General features: G+C 41.5%; 1 long non-coding RNA gene across 2 annotated transcripts; it reads left to right on the top strand.

The window, feature by feature from the left end:
- The first annotated feature begins 943 nt into the window (after positions 1–943).
- On the top strand, positions 944–4,747 carry LOC119008244. Of its 2 annotated transcripts, none has more exons than XR_005071363.1 (3): positions 944–1,153; positions 1,677–1,800; positions 3,798–4,747. It is a non-coding gene; the product is annotated as an uncharacterized LOC119008244 (long non-coding RNA). The 2 variants fall into 2 exon arrangements; XR_005071364.1 differs by lacking the exon at positions 944–1,153 and adding an exon at positions 1,166–1,382.
- Positions 4,748–21,744: the final 16,997 nt, after the last annotated feature.

Genomic DNA, 21,744 nt, shown 5'->3' with positions numbered 1-21,744 from the left:
ATTGGAGAAACACTATAAATGTCGGAAAAAACAGAGATGACGGAGAGCAGCTCAAATCACTCCCACAGAGAGCTTATCGACCAGCAGAGCTTCGATTATGGCTGCAGTGGCGCGGGGTCGAGGCAGCGGCTGGTGAGCTTCGAGTAAAAAAAAAAACAAAAACAAACTTCATAACATTTACATTCCTCCCTCATTAGTCACATATTTTACCCAAAAACCTTGAGAATTAATTATCAGGCCCTGCTGCCAACTAAGTCTCATTGATTTCCCCTCCCGTTTTTTATTATTTTTTTTTTCTCTCCAAAATGATATAAATTATATCACTCAAGCATAATGCAGGGGCGTACAACTCTCGGCAGACCAGGATTCACAATGCATATTTTAGCAGAGGAGGGGAGGCGTGCGTCGGTGAGTGTGTGTGAGAGGGAGATCGATAGCTGTGTTTGTCTGGGGTTTAGTTTTCTGCCACTATGAAATATCCGGGATTGTTTTTTTTTTAACTGATGCCTAATATTTGAAAAATTAGAAAAACGTGCGGTCGCAATACGTTTGAATGATGGGTATTCTCCAATTAGAAAGCAATTTGTGATCCATCTGTAATCGGAGTAAAAAAAAAAAAATATATATATTGGGATTAATGTAAGTCTGTAGCATTCTGTGTGGGATTTCATCCGTCGAATGCTAATGAGAGTTGTGATGAAGAAAAAAGACGTTTTGATCAACCAATCTGACAGATTTCTGTGTCAATAATTCAAATGAAAGTGCGAAATCCTCCGTGTTTCTTTTTTATTTTTTATAATCTCTGCTCTTCCTCCTCCTCTCACCGCTTTCCATTTTCAAGTCGCAGGTGATATTTCCTCCCCGCGCTCCCAGCTGGATTGTCATCGACTGTCATCAACGGCAGCGGACCTTGAACCAGATACAAGATGAGGGATTTCTCTGGCGTGCGTAAAAAGTGTGCGCGTGGCAGCCAGACTGAGAGAGAGTCTGGTGCTGGAGGTGGGGGGAAGCACAGAGCGCCGTGTCTGAGGCCTACCAGGAGACCTCCGATAGCCAGCGCACCGTGTCTTAAATCTCTACCCTGGTGTCATCTCCCCTCATGTTCCCAGCCCGGCCTGAACAGCGGCCTGTAGAGGGCCGGGGGAAGCAGCTGGTAGGTGAGAGAACCGTTGCAGGAGGGGGAACATGCGCTTTACGCTTCATCGGTGCTGGTGTTTTTTCCTCGACTGCTCCTCATTTTTATTTTACACCTACCAAGGTTTTTAGTCACTTCAGCAGTAAAGCCATGTTTATTATTGGCAGCTGAAGCAGCTCTGTTTGGGTTTCTAGAGACCGCAGCACCGGTGTTGATATGACTCATTAGACAAAACTACTGCTCAAAAGTAAGCTTAAAAAAGTATTCATCAAGTTTTCATGTGTCACTGTTTTGCAACAAGTCAGACAGGATGTTAAATTGCTTTTTTTTCTGTTAAATAATGACCTTCAGATTGTTTTGGTGTGAGTCGCAGCATTTTGAAGATGTCTGCCTTCTGTTGAGTGTAATGGAACTAGATGGCACTCAGGTTGTTGCATTCAAAACACAGATAAAAGGAAGCGAACAGCAATGTGTCTCTTAAGAAATCGTGACTCGGTTGCTTGTGATTAATCTACTGACATTGTATTTTCTTTCTGTTTAGTCCTGCAGAGGGAAGCCTGCACCTAATCATGGAAGAGGGGCTAGCTGAGTAACATTAAGCTAACTAAGCTAGCTAACGTTACAGCTCAGCCCATGTTTGCATCCTGCGCTCTCACAAGCACCCGGTTAGTCAAGATCACCCTACAGACCTTGTATTTTGTTTCTGTATCGCCACACATAAGGAAGTGTGTGCCTACTCATGAACGACAGGCTGCTAACTAAGCTAGCTAAAATTATAGTCTAGGCATAGAGGAGGCCTTTAATGTTTACATCCCACGCTGTCGTAAGCACCTGTTTCTCACAATAATCTCAGGCGATGTTGTCGGCATTTTCATGTAGGAACTGTAATCTTTCTCATGGCGAACACTGTGTCAATGCGTAGAGGGAAGCATGGGAGCGTCGGATGTCAATAATATGGCGTCCTTGCCTGAGCTATATCGTTAGCTAGCGCAATTAGCTGGCCTGCCATTCATGAGTAGATGCATACTTAGAAAACACTGCTGATTATCTTGAGTAACCGGGTCATTCTTTCTTAAAAAAAACAAAACAAACCAACAAAACATTCCTTTTCAGTTCTATTATATTCGAGGAAGATATCTCTAAAGATGGTATTTTTCAAAATTCTGCAACTGACACTAAAAGAAATCTAGACAGGAAATCTTTTTTTTATATGCATTGTGCTCCAAATATTGCATAATGTCCATCCCCTTAATCATTAAGTACTTTTGAAGTCACTCAGTTAAATTGAGATCACGTGTGTGTAGTCAAGGTGTTTCGACTAACTTGTAGCTTAGCCCAACCTTTGGTGAACCTGCAGCCAACTGGGGTTACTATTGACGGAAAAATCACTATATAAATATAAGATATGAAATAACCAAGCTGGTCCGCTGAATGTCATTGAATTCCACAAGAATTGCCAAAAGGAGAGAAGAGAGAGGCTTCGTAGTTATCACAATGAAGTATGTAAGGCCGTAGTGCGACCTCTTAGGCAGCAGCATGAGGTGGCGTCCTTTATCCTGAAGGCAATGACAGAAGTCTTGGATGTGTCCATCAGTGTCTGTGTTTTCACGGCACCTTGCAGCCTCTGTCTGCGCTCCGCCTGCTCCCTGAGCGCTGCACAGCTGTGGGTGTCGCCGGTGACAGGTCAGCTAATTAGAGCGGTGCTGTGTCTGTCTGCGGCTGCGACGGGGAGCTGCCGGGCACCGTGACTCCGCGCGCGCTCATCCAGGCCTCTGGCTCCACTTAGGCGCCCATGCATGCGCAGACTGATGCATGCAGAAATGTTCTGACACGTATGTTTTAACTTTGCATCAAGTACAGTGGCCGTAAGAAGTCCTCTCGAGCTTCCGTGTAGTTGCTGACGATAAGAGAGGGCGAATTGGATTCATTTATGGATTTTATCTTCCATGAAATATATCAAAACATTCAGATTTCTCTCAGTAAAAGCAGGGAATCCGTGATTTTATGGGACACTATTTTTAAATTTTACAGTGGAAATCAGTTGAGAAATGGCAAAAAAAGTTTTACCTGTCACTCTGTATTAGGCGGTAGAATTGTATCCATGAAATTTTTTTCTTGAAGATGTATAATACATAATGAGGAAACTGATTAAGTGTGCAATATTTTGAAGCCTGTTGAATTCATACTCAAAACTATTCGGGGGGGCTTATTACCAAGATAAACTGTTTCCAACGTTAAGTTAGCTCAGTTAGCTGTGCAGCTAACTGTCGAGACTTCAATCCGTACTCCAAATAGGGGCAGCATATCACAACAGTTACCACCAACTGCTGCTGCTGCTGTTAGTTTTCTCATTTAGCAGTGCAGCTACTGATCTGGATCATGAGCCCAGGACACCAGGTTCTTGTTGACTTGAAGACTGGGGTGCTAGCTTGTTAGCATGCTTACTTCAATAGATATATCTGCGATGCTGTGCAGAGATGTTAAAACTCTTTTTACATATTGTGAAACAACGGAAATAAAAACAAAGTAATATAGTTCATAAGAACACGGGCGGAGTGAAACCATCACTGTATAATTCACTAAGTCCACATTGCCGTAATTATGTGAGTGACCTTGAAGGAAGGAGCTCTTTTACCAGTAAACTTGTTTGTATCCCACACAGCCATTAGCCGTCGTGACCTTCGGTGACGCTGCGTCACCGCGACAGCCACCATCTCTGCAAGCTTGTGTGACCTCCCCGAGCTGCGATGCTGCGTCATAACCTGACACCTCCCTGCGACACAAAGTTTGACCCATTTGCCCCGAGCTACGACCATACTGTAGAGACAGATGGAGGCAAACACACACTGACAAGACACACACGTGTAAGAGGCATGATGCATCTTCCGCTCAGGACTCGTACTGTATGTAGATCTAGGAACCCTAACCCGCACACATCTGTCTAACTGTGTCAAATTAAATCCCTAATACGGCAAAACAGATTCCAGGACATGACAGCGCTATCGGATCTTTCCACGCCTGCATTCTCTGTGAACTATCGCTTTAATATTGTCAAATATGAACATGGTCCATTTGACGACGGCGTATCTATATTGCTGCAGTATCCAGTTCCTTCTGAGTTGCTGCCAAGGGAGGTCTTAGAGGTGAGCTTCTTTTCTCTCAGATAAATTGCTTATTTTTCCTCCTTCCTTCTCCATGAACTGGACCTTTCGCCCCGGTCGGCCCTTTGGTGGCTCCGGAGTCATCTACTTTTATTGCACTTAATGCTCCGAGGTACAAAAACAGCGGTGATGCTCGGGGACTTTCTCGCCCTGGCACCCAATGTAAGTGCCAATCAATTTTTAATCACAGCCGAATCGATAGTAGCAGCTTAATTTTGAATAAGAAGAAGCCCTAATGGGAAAAAAAAATGGAAAGCAAATGTAAGATCTGATGGATTGTCTTTGATTGAATTCAGCCATTGGTTATGTGCGTACTCCGGAAACCTGATCTCCGAGGAGGTTCCTGGGCGACGGTACACGCCGGGGTCATATAGCAAACAACACAAAACACATTTAATGGCCGGCTGATGTGAAATATTTAAATATTCATTTGTGCATTTTCATGTGATATATGCTGCAGCAATAAAGTGAGATTAAAAGGCCTGTTTGAGAGTTTTTTTTCCCCATTCGTGCTTAATGGATTGGGGAACTTTTTACGACCTGCGCTTTGTCCCCGTTGTAGTAATAGCGGCGCTGCCTATTTTTTATTCCCTGGTTCATAAAAATCACATACTCAAATGATTAATAAAGCAAAGACCGGGTTGGCAGGAATCCAAAACACGCATGATGACACGCGAAGGTGCAAAAAAGACGCTCTCCACTTTTAAACAATCGTGTGTGGGCAACCCCTTAACACATGCGACAAGAAAACATTGTGTTCCTGCCTACGGAGGGTCCGGGGAGGGGGTTGATATACGACTTGCGCATCCTGAGGAAGACGTAATCGACAATTTGTCTTGCATGCAAATATGTAAATGACAGGGCTGCATCTAAGTGGCTGATTGTGAAAAAAAACAAAAAAACAACAACACTGCAATAAATGAGTGGCATATGGTTCTGGTCGTCTCTTTGTTGGCAATTCCTATACACAAGGCAATATATATAGGTAGAACTGCAGAGGCAGCAGAAACCTTAACTGGAGCCTTATGCTGTCTCCCTGTAATGACAAAATGAAGTTTGGAGTTTGGGAGTTTTGCTCCACTGTGTGTTTTTTTATTGGCTGGGAGATAAAAGGGGAAAGAAACAATATTTCAAAAATGATCTTTTTTTCTTTTTTTTTTTGCTCTCTAAATAATCATAATCTGTGTTAAGCATGCTGCCTCATGATCTCCAGCATCTGATTTTAAATTAATGTAATTCCTATTTTGTTTGTCTACTAAGGTGTACTAAGCTCCATTATCGCCACGTCGCGATTGTAACCTACGAGGCCTCGGCCTGCTGAGTGCCAAGATGCAGAAGCTGTCCGATGAGTCTCAACGATATGCAAAGCTCCCCCGTTAATAATTCATGTCTGAGTTTACAAATGGCACTGTTGCGCGCAGACGAATCAGTCGAGTCGTTGAAATGCTGTTTGGAGGAGATGAAAGTTTAATTCCTGTCCTAGATTACTCCTCCTCATATCTAAGCAGGCACATTATTTTGCCTCCACCGATGCTTTTTTCCCGCCCGCTGTAATGGGAAATGAAGGGAGACGTAGGCTGCAGCGGTGACTGGGGACACGACCAGTTATGTACTCATCGAGGATCCGCCCTGATAGGTGACAGCTGGGGCGGCTATTTGCATCGCTGTTTGCTGTCCTGTTAAGCCACAAGCTGCTGGAGGGTTGGACAGGACCAGTCCTGTAAATGTAATGCATGTTAATGTGTGTGTGTGTGTGTGTGTGTGTGTTTGTGTGTGTTTGTGTGCGTGTGTGTGCTATGTACAGTGTGTGAACAAAAAGTAAAAATCAGACGGGGAGAGGGAGATATTTAGGAAGGATATCTGTTAAAGAGACAGACTGGCCAAGACGAAATATATCAAAATATGACTGACTTAAAATGTGTGAATTGACAAAATCCAATTGATTCACCATCACTGGCTTTTGTGACTGTTTCAGCACTAGTCAGGATTTCTGCACATATGCAGGTAAAGTTGTTTTGGGTTATTTCTGCTGCTACGGGCAGAGGGCTGTAGTTTGATGGCATTGTGAAGAAGCACCGGATCACGTGTCAGGTGTATCGTCTTTGTTTAACTGCAGCCCTGCACCTCTGTCTGTCTGCTCTTGTCTCCCCCAGTGGCCCCAGACTTTGGGCTTTTTAACTTTGAAGACCTTTGAGCTAGATATGCTAATGTTAGCCTCATGAGCTGGTTGATAACTGCTAAACAACCGCTGATAAACTCATTATTGCAGATAAGTTAGATCAGGCTGTTGTTTCAACATACATTCAGTGCAAGTGAGTCGATTGCCAGTGTCTTCCATAATAACATACAGTACATGACTGTTGGGCTGTATAGTAGTGGCACACAGAGTCTCTGCCATCATGCTGTTAGCGCTGTGAAACAGTTGCACGTAGGTTAGGTGTAGGTAACAAAACTACTTGGTTAGGTTCAGGAAAGGATCTCGACGTGAGCTAAAATAAGTACGTTAGGAGAAATTTACCTCATATATATATATATATATATATATATATATATATATATATATATATATATATATATATATATATATATATATATATATATATATGAAAAAGGCTAACTGATTAATCTGCCAAGCCATCAATAGATCAATTTAAATTTGAATCAGTTCAATCGTCCTCTTCTGTTGTAGCCCTACAGTCTATACACTGCAGTAAACAAGCTAAAGAGCTCTGCTTGGCATTACACACACCACCCAAACCTTGGAGAGATCTCTGTGCGCCTCTGCGTGGGCTCCTGTAGATCAGTATGCTGCCGTGGCAAGTGAGGAAGCGTTGTCAAAGGCTCTGAAAAAGCCCTTTGATAAACGCTGAGGGCCACAACCCCGACACTCTCTCTCTCTCTCTCTCTCTCTCTCTCTCTCTCTCTCTCTCTCTCTCTCTCTCTCTCTCTCTCTCTCTCTCTCTCTCTCTCTCTCTCTCTCTCTCTCTCTCTCTCTCTCTCTCTCTCTCTCTCTCTCTCTCTCTCTCTCTCTCTCTCTCTCTCTCTCCCTCTCTCTCTCTCTCTCTCTCTCTCTCTCTCTCTCTCTCTCTCTCTCTCTCTCTCTCTCTCTCTCTCTCTCTCTCTCTCTCTACACTTGCAGACTTAGAAAACTGATAACAGACGTGATCAAAGGTAAATTTGAATTGTTTCTTCGCCTTCGGGTCTGAGGGCAAAACACTTACTGTGTTCTCGACAAGAAAGTGTGGGGTGAGAGTCGCTGCAACCCCTCGTATTGACCGGTTTTTCCTCCAACAATTCTCTAATAATATCGCTAATAAAGTGGAACTTTAAGCATATATGAGGCATCACTTCACACATCGAAGTGCAACTGAATAAAACACACTTACACTCGGCTGCACAGGCACCTACACATCACACCCTCACACTGTAACACAAACGGGATGATCTAATTTGGTAGTTCGTCTTGATGGGAGGCTTTTTGTGTCAGCTGACACTGAAAACAACAACTTGTTCATCATGTATTTCATACGTGACGCACCATTAACACATGGGTATATTCTTAGCCAGATTTCGTGCCCCATAACGTCGATCCTGTCGGTGCCAGCTGAAAGCCGGTCCAGGAACCGATGAATCTGAGCTGATATGTGGTGTGGGGAAAAAAAAAAGACATCACAGTGGGGCTTATTACAGCATTTGTGAATAAAAAAGAAAAAGAAAAGATAAATGATTCATTTGCATCAATACATCATTACCCCATCACTGCAATGACAGTTAGTTCACACCTAATTTATATGTATGCACAATGGCTTAACACATTTAACGACAGTCAGAAAACAAAGCGTTCACACTACAGCTGATGTAACACACACACACACACACACACACACACACACACACACGGTGTGAGATCTTACACACATTCACTTAGCATTGGCATTCATTACAATCTTTTCTTTAGCTGTTGCCTACTTAAGAAAAAAGGTGCAAAACAAACAAAAAAAACACTAAAACTTCTGCTAGTCATTATAGAAAAGATGAGGTAAATTAGATTGAAATAAGGAAAGTTATGTTACTATGGTGATGTGGTATACATTCACAGGCTACATACACACATTATCTGTAAACATACATATACCCACAAAATGACCTTTTCATACATGGATGCTTAAATCACAAAGCAATATACATTTTGTTTTTCAATGGTTTGTTGACTTCTGAAACAAATGTTAACATGTATATTTGTATTTAACAAAAATGACATTTCCCGCCTGCAGGTGTTGGGGGCTAAAATGACACCCACACTGTCACAGAAACATGATTCCACCCCCCCCACTTATTTTATTTTGTTATTTATTTATTTTTTTGCATATTGTACTCTTATTATCATGCCATTCATTTCCTTTTTCTTTCTGTGTTGGTTTGTTATATTCCTGCCTCATGTGGTTTCTGGCTTATGTCAACAGATGTCACAAAAAATATGTTAAATTCGGTATAGTTACATAGATTGGGGATTTGGAAGGTGTTTCACTGGAACCGCTGTATTGTTGGATTTGTAATTAAAGTGGACATTTCTGGGTGCAGGATAAAGACGATCTTTTGAACAGAGGCACAGAAGTACATAATCTGTATGGAGGTAGGAAGCATGTGATAGAAGGAGCTGTGAGAGGCAAAAGAGTCAGACAGCATCCTACTTACCAGTGATGTCATGGACCGCGAGCTCAGAATCCTGTCAGACTGAATAAGATGCGTTCACTGTGTAAGATTTCGCATTTATACAAGAAACACACTGCTGCTTAAATCCACAAATATTGAGCTTGGTGTTTTTTTCCTGTCTTGGTCCTGGGGCGGCCTCAGCATGCCTGATTAAAATGATCAGCTTGTTGTTAAGTTCTGCTGAAGCCCGCTAATGACCCATTCATTTGAATCAGGTGTGTCTGGGCAGAGAAACATCTTAAAACATGCAGGTCCATGACTGAAAAACAATCACCTGGTAATGAATTTAATAGTATTACGAGTAGAAAAACTTGCTGTCCAGATGTTAAATAGAACAGAACGTCATGCTTCGTACTCACATAACCCTAAAACACAAAAAAATTGATTTTAAAACATTTTGTTTCAGTTAAATGGTTTGTTGAAATAATTACTCCTCCAGTGCTTTTCTTATGGATAAGATCACTGGCCACACTTCAAAGCTGATGGAGAGAAATAAGTACAAAGGGGGGTAAAAAAAAAAAAGAGTGACTGAAACTGAAAATCAAAGTGAGGCCATAAGAAAACAGATATGTGATACTTAAACGAGGGGTCTAGAAGAAGAAAGCTGAATTTGCTTCTGTGAAAGCGGATGGAAGTCGGGGAAAAGTTGCTTGCAAGACAGTAAAAGCAAAAGGAATCCACACGTTATATCTCTAAACTTCAGGAAAACATTCTCACATTGGTAGACGTCAGACTGCAGGTATCGCAAATAACCAGTATTTACAAAAGCCATGCTATTTATAAATTGATGTCGTGTTAACAATATACATATGATAATATTGTGCAATGAAACCAACACCTCTTGAGTCGTTCCTGTTCCTGGGTAGACTGCTAAAAAAGTGCACTTGTTCTTTTCATGCACTTTTTGTACAGTTACGGTGACACAGACCGTCTCTCCACCTCCCCACCACCATGATAATATCGTTATCTTGAAATATTTGTCCACGATAACTTTCCAGTAAAAAATTGCAGAGGCATACCTGGGCATTATCAAGAACAAAAACTGGAAAAAGGGAGAAAAAAATTAACAAATTAAGGATAACCTCCCTTTCAGTTGATAAATTCAGGAACGGTAATCCCATTGTAACCATTGTAAGACACAAAAAAACCCACAAAAAAAAATACAAAATAAAACAAACACCTGCACCTCGACCCTGACCGACCCCTTCTCCATGGCTCCCATTCTCTACATTCCACTACACATGCAGGAAATTCACTCAAACACACTCCTTTTAATATGGAGGGACTTGATACACAGGTTTCAAGAACCAATCGGGTCTCCACCTAATCAAGTTGTGAGTTTTAATGCTCAGAGAACCAAGTTAGAAAAGGCATTCAATTGATTAAATCAGAGAAATGCTGCTGGGTTAGATTTTTTTGCTTTTGAATGTGATAAAAGATTTATATACTTTTAACACAAGGTTGTTTCTGAGGCTATGTTGACAGGTCAGTTGGCGGAATTGAGCAGTAATTTCAGAGATCCTCCAAAAAAAAAGGAAAAAGACCTGGTTGACCCAGCCAGCTACAGGCCTGTTAGTTCAGTTCAGCAGCTGCTGACTACACGGCATTATACTGTACATACACTGTTTGGGGAGAAAAAAAAAAAAAAGTACTGGCTGTGCGCCTAGAGGGATATTTTGCCTGACATTAGACACACAGATCAGGTTGGATTTGTAAGTGGAAGGTCATCCTCCGATAACCTCAGAAGATTGCTTCGCTTGATGTGGCTAAGTAGAGGAGGAGGACACTCTGTTCGCTGCCTTCTCCCTGGATGTGGTGGAGGCCTTTGATCGGGCGGAGAGGAAGATATTTATTACAAACACTGGAATCTTTTTAAGATTTAAAAACAGCTTTTAAAAAAAAAAAAAATAAAAAAAAAAAGGAAATTAAAAATGGATTCAAGTCTTCACCAGCAAGAATTAGATGAGTGCAGGGGGAAGGATGGGCATTATTAGATCTGAAGTTGGACTTCAGTTTAATTATAGTATAGTACAACAGTTTGATCAATTAATTAGGGACTTAAGAAGCCACAAATAAACCTACGCCAACTCTGCACAGCCAGGGATTTAGGAGTGTTGGCATTAATTGTACAGAAAATGACTTCCAAAGAGAAAATTGTCTCAGCATTAGAATGTAATAATCAACCTTCATAGACACATATAGAAACTGAGCTTGCTTATAATTTCCAATCTTTTCAGGAGCTTAAAGATGATTTTGATTAAATGGACTAGAGAACATTTTCGCAATATCTTAAGAGCTGCATAAAGAGTTTCCGTGCTCTCCTCCTCCAACTGACACGTTAAAGTGTGTTTACAGGTCTTGGGGAGGACTATTACATTATGTGGAAAAAGTAATATAAAGCCATTTGTGGCCGCAGAGGAAGCTGCATGTAATCTGATCAATTGCCTCCAGTGATGTCACTGGCTAAGGCACATTGTGGGTAATGTAGGCAAAGAATCTCTGTATTTAAACTGTCTGTAATCCTGCTGATTTTACCTTTAAGCTTACTACTAATATTTGGTCCAGTTCACTTTCTTGCAGAAATGGCTGCTAGGACTGTCTTTCAGAGGGACACTTTTCCATGAAAGAAACAGATGTCTAAACACCCGACAAAGTAGGTAGTAATTCTCACCACAAAAAAAGTTTTGCCGTGATGACACATGCACAGATTCACAAGGTGAAAATTACCAATTGTCACGTCTGGTAAAAAACCTTTTGCGAGCTGCCCATTAAAAAGAAAAATCCTTTCATGGTGCGCTTTCAATGTAGGTGATAGGAGGGAGAAATTCTAGTGGTGTTAAAAAAAAAAAAAATGTATTCAAAAATGTATTTGAAGCTTATGAGAGGCTTCAGCTGTCTGAATACCCCTTTTCTGTCACACTGCCCTGTAACACACAAAGAGGCATTTTTACAGTAAAAGAAAAGATTGTTATTGTGGAATATACTCAGTTGATTTGACAGCTGAAAAATTGACAATACATTTGTGGACAAGAAAATTGTCTGTAGATTTATAACCTTGCCTTTCACAATAAAAGTCCATTAGAAAGGGGTCTTTTGTACAAACGGGAGAAACTTCTACAGCAAGAAAAAAAACCTCCTTTAATGTTTGACGGGCACCGGATTATTTGTTTCAGTCCCATGAACCTTTCCTTTAACCTTCGGGCGAGGACGGGGCTTCTCCGGAGGGCTGTGTGTGGTGAGTCACCAGGGCTGAGATAACCTCGGGCAGCTGATGATGAGGAATAATGTCACGTGTACTCGAACATACGGCCATCACAAATATTGATGATGATAATCTTTTTTTTTTTTTTTCCTGAATTGTATTTTCTGTCCTTTAGTGAAACCAGGCAAGCGGATATAAAGCATGTGTAGAAGGAAAACCACGACCACTCCTCATCAGTTTGTCCTCCTGGGGTTTTCCCGCGCACTCTGACAGTCTCATTCGGTGGGAGCTGCCCAGCATTACCGGCGAATTGCCACTGGGTCATTTGGTAGATCGCTGCCTTACATATGGGCACTTCAGCAGCAGTCTATGAAAAGGTTGGAGAGAGTGCTTCTCATTGCCCCCCCCGCCCCCGCAATCTCACATATTTCCCAGATGGTGTGGGGAGTCAAACTGGCAACCTTGCAGTCACAAACCCTCCTCACAAGCCTTCAGGCCACAGCTGCCCTCCGTGTTGATTGGTAATCTCGTCCCGCGGAAAAACTGGATGCTTCAAAACATAAAGTGCACTCCAGATGTTTTGGAGTGTCATAACATAACAATGCAGGTGGTGGACTGACAGCGAGGTAGATTTCGCTCCTCGACGCTGCCAGGAAGTGTCTTCTGTCACACGGAAGAAGGAGGCATTTTTCATTTGCGACCAGTTAGAAAAATCACAGGAGAAGGCTACATTTGTGCTCGTATTTCCTCTTATATATATATATATATATATATATATATATATATATATATATATATATATATATATATATATATATATATATATATATATATATATATATTTTGAACACTAAAAGCCGTTCACAGCTCTCCACTGTTGTCATAGTGACCACATGTTTGATGGGATCCATGCCATCATGTGAGTTTGCGGATCTTTTCATAAAGCTGCCATTGAGAATGACCGTTGGAAAGATTGATGCACAGAAACGCACGGCCCGTGTCTCACCTCATCGCCTTTTTTACTGTTCGTCATGGGGGGATGAGAGGAGCTGGAGACTGACAGAGTCTGTATGTGCGGCAGGTGCCATGACAATACAACACACTTACTGTAAAGGCAAATCATTGCAGTCATGCACTGAAGTGTGGCTGTTGTCAGTGTCAGAGAGATTACCAGGGGGAATACAAGGTATTTATCAGAGACGTGCTGTCTCTTGTCTCTTCAGCAAGTGCCTCACAGTCGTACAAGAGCTCGGACACACTCCCGGCCCCCCGATTGTGTGTCTCTGCAAAATATTAACCCCAGGACACCATTAATTACTAGCTAATTAATCTGCTTAAATTGGCAAATTTGCATTTATTGCCATCTGGCAATTCTGGTAATGAACACAAACATTGTCCTAATTGATCATTGCTTAATGTTTGCACATGGAAATATATATCACTGGCTTATAATAGTGCTGGCAAGGCATTAAACACAGCTCCTTCGGACGTGCTGTGGAGACGTCTCACTCCTTTTTTTTTTTTTTTAATAAAGTTTTATACCACATAACAAAGCAGTCCTTGAGTGGCTGAATGAAATACTTTCCGGGAGGTCTGATGACTGCTGATGAATGGCAAGTAACTAATAATGCCCCTCACAAAATGAGCCAAAGCAAATGATTGTGCTGTGTGCGGGTGTCGAAACTATAATTGGCCCGCTATTGTACAGTACTGTCTTTCATCATAGAGGGATCAATAATCCCGTGGAGAGAACCCAAGAAATTATCCTGGAGATCAGCCTGTGCGGTTCAGAGCCGCCGATGCCACAGGCGAGCGCTGGAGAAACGCAGCAGCCTTGAATTTAATGAAAACTTTTCAGTCCGACCACAACTATTACCGCATTTTAGCATATAACGAGCCCTTGAAAGACAGCGCGCCCTCGGTGTGCTTGAGGAAGACATAGCTTTGTCTAGACATGTTAAAAATTTATTTTTCTAAATAAAATTCATGCGCTGCTGTGGGAATAAATATACTTGTGTGTTTGTGTAAGGGAGAGAGAGAGGGTTCGGGGAAAAAAAGAGAGGGAATAAATGACAGACTGTTTAACAGTGTTTTAAGAATAACAGCCAAGCCGTATAAACTTTATGGTTTGTTTTTTATTAATATCCACAAGGAAACATTACATTTAGGGTCTGAATGTAGAACTTAAACTTTGGAGGGCTCACAGGACGTGGGCAAAGAGCTGACAATCTCTATAACTTGTATTTTCAGCCAGATGTTGCAATGTTTTATCATTCTGACAATGCCAGCATTATTCAGTCAGTCTGTCCTCAGGTCCTTTGTATCACCCCAAATTACCTCATTGGCCAATTTCATCAGACTTTACATTTATTTATGTTGCAACACTATGTTTCTTTAGTTTTGATTTTCAATTTTATGCTGTGACAACTCTGTGCTTATGGCCCGGTTAGGTCTAGGTACAATTTGGTTAAGATTAGGACAACAGTTTTGGCTTAAAATGGCTGTTATGGGCAACACAGATATGGCTAGAAGCGTCCTGAATTCACACAGAATATAAAAAATGTTTGTCTCCACAGTTGGAAATTGTCTAGGTGTCCAGTGGTGTCATGCTCAGGAATGTTTCAACACTGTAGTTTCCCATCAAAAATAGCCAGTGGTCTCATGTCCACAAATGTATGAACGCTGTGTCACTTGTCAAACATATTCAGTGCTGTCACACTTACAAAAGTTCAGCAGCGTTCCATGTTGAAAGGTGAGGGTATGGTGGTGGCAGTGAGACAAGAAGGCTACCGAGCCAGAGACCACTGTTTCACATGGCATTTGTAAGCGTGAAACCACTGGATCATTTTGATTTTTGAGACATCAGTGTCCTGCTGTGCTTGTGGCGACTGAACCAGGCAAGTCAAGAGGTGCTTTTCCCCCCCTGATCCTAACCAAGTGGTGTTTTTGTCGGATCCTAACCAGACTTTAAGCGCCGCAGTGACACAACAGAAAATTCAAAGAAAGAAAAACAAAGAAATGTTTCAATATATCTGTGATTTGCAGAACCATAGATTTTAGTTCTCATGGTGGGGTTGACGTATCACCTACAGCCTATGAACCCAAACCACTTTAGTCCACTTTGTAGGCCGTTTCCACAAAAATGACCAGTATTTCAAAAAGCCACGCCTTCATTTCCAGTGAAAACTCATGTCAAAACAACCGAGCACACTCACTGTGTGAAGGCAACCAAGTTGGGTGATTGATGACAGTTGAATTGGCCATACAGCTGCACCGTTCTCTTTGTTTTGTGGCAGGATCGGCCACGGTTCTCCAATGAAATCCTGCGAAGAGCAAAATATGGCTGAGGGAAGTAATTCCATTGGTTCAGGTGGGGGAAATTGATATAGTCACACTATATGTGGATTCTAATCGAGCAAAGTGGACATGACAAAGCTGAAATTAGAAAAACGGGGAGATTGATGGCGAGGAAAAGAAATGAAAAAGAGCCTTTTAATAGGTGAGGCTTGTGGAGGAGGTTGGTTTTTGACACAAACACCAAAAAGTCTCGTATTCATTTTATTCAGAGTCTTATCAGGATTAAATATCCTGCCCCGAAGGTTGTGCCTTACTGTGTGTTAATTCCGAAAGCAATTTTTCATATCGTCATCAGCGCCTACGTTTTTTTTTTTTTTTGGTTGGAATTATTAAAATATCCACCGGAGCTTGTTTTGTTTGTGAAAAATGGGATGTTGTGGATCTGCTTTGCCAAAAAGAGTGATTGAAACGGACTCGAGTAATCTTGTCCTCAAACCTGAGGTGAAACGCTGACTATGATGCATGACTTGACAGTTTCCTCATCCCTCAAATCTATTGTTTTAAATCGACTGCGCTTTCACACGATTCAATTATACAGTCAATATTGCAGGGGCTGACTTTCCGCCGCAAAAATATTTGACGATATGAGAACCTTGTGTGACCCATTTATTTTGATTTGGGAAAACAATTGTATCTCATCCCTAATGTCTGTCGTGGGCAGGGTTCATATATCACTCTGCAGGGCTGTGTGCGGATGTGCGATAGGTGCTGCGAATCCGGCGGCATCAAAAGAGGGAAATTAGCATCGATTATGTCACGTCGTCATCAGCCGGATGTCAAGGAGACAGACACACAGGCTGCTGTTCACGTGACGCCACCATTTTTAAAAACAATATATATTTATACATATTTCCACCGTATCACAAGTCAAAAGTTGAGCTTCCCTTTACAGATAAACGATTTCTAATCACATTAAATTCCACCGAAGATCTCTGAAAATATATACCTATTTTTTTCTCCAAAGAGGTGAACGCAGTGACACTCACTTGCGCGCGCTTTATGCAAAAAAACAGAGGAGAAAGAGGCGCGTGAGCTTTAACACCGACGATACATCAAACCTCTCCGCGTTACAAATACGCTGCTATTTTTCTCCCTCTGTTGTCTTTTCTTCGCATGAAAGAGAATTATAAAGAAGACCTCCAGAGAGAGAGAGGGAGAGAGGGAGAGATGGAGAAAGTGAGGGAGAGTGAAGAGAGAGATGGTGTTTATTGCTTGTGGGAGGTGAATGATGGCACAGCATAAAAACCCCACCAAAACCGAGCAGATGGAGCCTATGTGACAGTAAAACCCCAAACGTCCGCTGAAGGTTTTTTTTTTTTTTTTTTACCGGTGACTTATGAAAGCTATCTGTCAAAACAAAGGCAAGAGTTAGCAGGATGATATGATAATGAAGCAGCGATGGCTCCGGTGACAAATTATGTCCAAAAGGCAAATTGTTTCCTTGTAAGAGCGCCTCGGTGTGAGCGAGATTACTGGTCCGGGGAAGTGACACCAGACAAGTGGTTAGTGAAGTTCACTGCAAAGAGAAAGAAAGAAAGAAAGAAAAAAACATAAATCCTTACTTTTTTGGGGGGGGTGGGGAGGGGAGGGGGGAACAGCTTGGCCACGAGAAAGAACTGTCTCAATAAAAAGTGAATGAATAAATAACTGGAAGAGAAATGTGTGGCTTCATGCTCTTAAATCTCCAAGAAAATCAATGAGATGACGGCTGCTACAGCACACACAGCGCTACGGTGTGGTCGACTTCCAGGCCGATTACAGGCAGCGGAGGAAGGTAACAATGTGTGGAGATTGAACAAGTGGCTCAAACAGAGACGACTCTATTTTTAAACTAACATTAGGAACCCATTAAGCTGTGAGAGACGTTCAAATGCCTGTGGTTCCATACTTTGGACTTTGGCGGAACAAAAGGTGAACTTTAACTAAGCTTGAATTTTTACCTCTTGTTACACTCCGCATACATATGGCCGATAAAAAAGTGATTCATTCATATAAATTGTTACACAGAGCCGCTTTAATGACAAAAGATTTGCGCATATTCATTGCACTTTAGGTTTCAGATGTCTATGAGTTGGTAGTTTTGGGTTCTGGGTTGGACTGAATTCCAGCCAGAGATGTGCTTGAGTTTTTTCAGAGCAGCGAGGTTACGACAGTGAACATGTGGGGAGAATGAACACAAAGAAAAACAGCTTTAATCTAGCTCTTATAAATATATTAAATTACAATTAAATCTCTGGATCCTTACACAAATCTGGGGAAATGCAGAAAACAAACTCGCTGTACAGCTGAAAACCTTATTCACTCACGTATTGAAAGCGATATGTCACAAACGTTTTGCAGTTAGTAATCCCCTCCCTCCTCTCTGATTCACTACTCCCGCATGATTTCTTTCTTTCTTTCTTTCTTTCTTTCTTTCTTTCTTTCTTTCACGGCTGCACTCTTTGCTCTTTCTCTTCGTCAACAATTTTTCATTGCTTGGCTTGTTTGGTAGTATGAGCCGTCACTGTGGTGCTGAAATTGGCAGCCAGAGAGAGACAATTTTGCTAATGATGTAATAAATGATAATGTGACATGCTATTAAAAAGATTCTTTCAAATTTGCTTTTAGCTGTAAATAGCTTAAAACTGATTTTAAATGCAGGTCTTATATTAATGTATTCATAGTAAAGGATCTGAGTACTGCAACTCTGCATGTTATAACAGTTAAACATAAAAAACAACAACCGGAAACAAAAGTTGATAAACTAGGTTACATTTTCACGAGCGCGCATTTAAAGTAAAAACAAAGGCCACTGAAGTTGAGAGGAGAGGGAGGTTGCTGTGAACAGAGGGGGCATTGTGTCTGCAGCCAAAGCCTATGAAGGCAAGAAAGGGCAAAGCCGCAGGAGGCTTCGATGACTGAGTTATTGTCAATGTTTACATGCCAGGTGTCAATGGTGTCACAGATTGCCATCCCAGTGTTCTCAGCAAGGCTTCGGCACGGTAAACAGACTTCAAAGGAGACGGCTCTGTGCTGATACGGGGACACATATGCATGGATGCTCGAGAGCACACACACGCACACACAAACACACACACAGAGTCAGGGAAGCATGCAGTGACACATACACACATGCATGATGACAAATAAGGGGGATGGTACTGTATCCAGTGGTGGATGAAGTGCTCAGTGATACCACACAGTATATTCTCCACTGCTTGTAAAGCTCCTGTGAACATGTTACCTAAATAAAAGTAGAATCAAGAGAATGTGGCTGCAGATTTTAATGTAAAACTACTCAATGCAGATAAAATGTTCCCCTGTGACTGTTGAACTATTATGAATTACACCGTTAGATTATCATTAGTCATGCATGATTGTAAAAGCAGGATTTCACTGTGTAAGTTGGTTGAGATTGGTTGGTTGGAGCTCATTTTGAGCTATTTTGTATCAGACTGCATATAATAATTAATATTATTTACATTCAGGATTAATCTGATAATACATTTCCATTAATTGATTGTTTTGTTTAGGAAAATTCAGAAAGTTGTGAGAAATACCGTCAAATGTACCCAAAGTGACTCCTTCACAGTCGTCGTTTGGTCTAAGCGACAAGTCCAAAACTCATCACAGAGTTACATAAAAAAAAAAAAAAAAAGGCCACATTTTGACTTCACACCGCACATCACCAGGGTAACTGCTTACACCTGCTTACGAAGGCTGCACTCAGCTAGTTAGCTCAGTTAGCCGTGCAGCTAGCAGTTGGTAACTTGGAAGTGCTTGCACAGGCACTGTGGACCAGGACGGGGGCCGGGGTTAGCTTGTTAACATGCTAAACATGCTTTTCAGCATGCTGATAATTTCAGTGAAGTTTAGAATGTGTTCAGCCCAAATTCTTACATACTGCCCCTTTAAAATGATTCCAACAATTTTAAAGAGAAAAATCCACACATTTGTAAAGCTCAAACTAACAAGTGTTTGGCATGAACAAAGTACTGAAATGATTGTTGAAATAGTTGCAAATTTATATATTTTTCTGTCGGTTAACTAATTATTTAATCAGCTGATCTTTTCAGCTGGACCGGAGCACCAATCCATATAACTGAGCCGTCAGATGAATCAGATGAGGTCGAAGTAGAACAATGCTCTCTGAAATGTATTAAGTAGCCTATAATGGATATAATCAACAGAAGAACAGCACTTACATTCTACCGCTGCCTGTGGCCAACCATAAGTACAGTGTCAGCATGAGGCCCTCAGTTCAGCTTGAATTTATAGAAACCGCTCTATTCAGAGGAAGAAGTCACTTGAAATGTCACGCCGTGCTGACATACAGTAAAGGCATCCCGGGGGTTTGGGTGATTTTTCTGTGTGCATGTGTGCTCCTCTAAGGCTTTATGTGCACTTCTGTCTACTGTGATGACAAATATAAATAAAGACTGTGTATGCTCGTGCTCACAGTGTATTTGTTTGCGAGGTTTACCCACATGGATTGCTGGGATTGCGCACCGCGCCGCATGCAATGTTTAATTAGGAAGAACTTTTTTTTTTTTTTTTTTTTCGAAAAAATCCATTATTAGCAGGAGTGGATCATAAAGGGGAAAAACAAAGGCAGGACTGAGTTTTATTGCTTTCAAGCCGCCTCGCTATGTTTCTCCCTTTAAATTTAGATCCCATTTTATTATTGTTTACACTGCGAAGCTGCTTTTCTAAATAGGTGAAAGAGCAGATAAGACAACATTACACAGCGTTGCGACAGTATTTAAATTATTTATGAACTCAAATGGCTTACAATACTGTGTTGTCTTTGTATGCTATAGGCCAATTGGTATTCCAATTGTATGCAATGTTTTATGAATTATGAAGCCGATAGCTACTGGTGAGATATTTTCCACATCATAAAGAATCTGCTCATATAAGCACAGCGGTTGTGTGAAGACAAAGAGAAAAAAAGAATTTGGAGGAGCAGTAGAGGTTTGATGTTTCAGGGGGTTTGAAGGTTTGCAAATCTAAAACAGAAAAAGAAAAAGAAAAAAAACCCCACATCTCTCATCTCTTATGCAGGCAGAGTGGATGTGCCTTGAGATACGCGTTTTGCTGAACCACGGTGGAGTGTTTTGAATTCAAACCAATTTTTTAGCTGATCATTATATTTTATTAAAAGCCCTCCGCCAACGTTGGGGAGCAAAAGCGAAAGCCTCGTATCAAAGAGCCACACGCAGAACTGTGTGGAGGGAGAGCCCTTTAACAGGAATCTCAGTTTACACATTTATGAAGCAAACAAATAAATGGCACCATAAGAGCTGCTGTAGCTGTCAGACTAAATGTTATTACACACTGTACTCTGCTCCCGCACAGGTAGCTCTCTCTTCCAGCGCCAAATCAGATGGGTAAAGATTTTATTTCTTCTGTCTGACTTATGGTCTTTGCTATACAGACACCAAAGGCCAATCAGAATTCAGTAGCCTAGTTGTCAACATAAAATGTTGGTATTTCACATTTCTGCAAATCACGCGGACACGCACAATTTTTTACACGTCGTCCGTTCCATATTGACATATTTACAATCTGTGTCACATCACGTAGCATTAACTGTAAATGGGTTGATTCTCATTTCTGGAAGTGGAGGGGATGGCAGTGCTGACAACTGCTTTGCTGACCACTGTTGTTTATCGGCAACGGCTGACAGCTGTGAAGCCAGAGACCAGTGTTCAAGATGACACTTTTTGTCATCATTTTAAAGAGACGTCAGGACAGGTCTCCAGCCGTTTTGGCACAACCAAAACATGATCCTGACCCCAACCAAGTGGTTTTTGTGCCTAAACCTTACCAACTACAGTTCAAGAATGCTTTTAAAACATTTGGAAGTGACATTTTGTCTCTGCATTTGTGGTGACAAAAATCTGACATTTTGGTGACCAAGGTAGGTATTTTAAGCCAGAACATGATCTTTCTCCTAACCCCTTTTGTGCCTAACTCTAACCACCCAACCACATTGATTGTTGAGAATCATTCCCAACTTGACCAATCCTGACATTATGGGTTGTCAACTGCTGATGTCCTGGTTTGGTAGATTGGGTCAGCCACCAACCCACGGTATCAGTACATGCTGAGTTGGAAATGAGACTCAAAAATGGACTCGCTTAAAAAATTGGACAATTAAGGAAAGCGCGATCAGTGGCAGCACTTCGTTGAAG

Source organism: Acanthopagrus latus, chromosome 19 (assembly GCF_904848185.1).
Source record: "Acanthopagrus latus isolate v.2019 chromosome 19, fAcaLat1.1, whole genome shotgun sequence".
Classification (NCBI taxonomy): Eukaryota; Metazoa; Chordata; class Actinopteri; order Spariformes; family Sparidae; genus Acanthopagrus; species Acanthopagrus latus.
The sequence above is the reverse complement of the archived record's forward strand: the minus strand, read 5'-3'. Positions and strand labels throughout refer to the sequence as shown.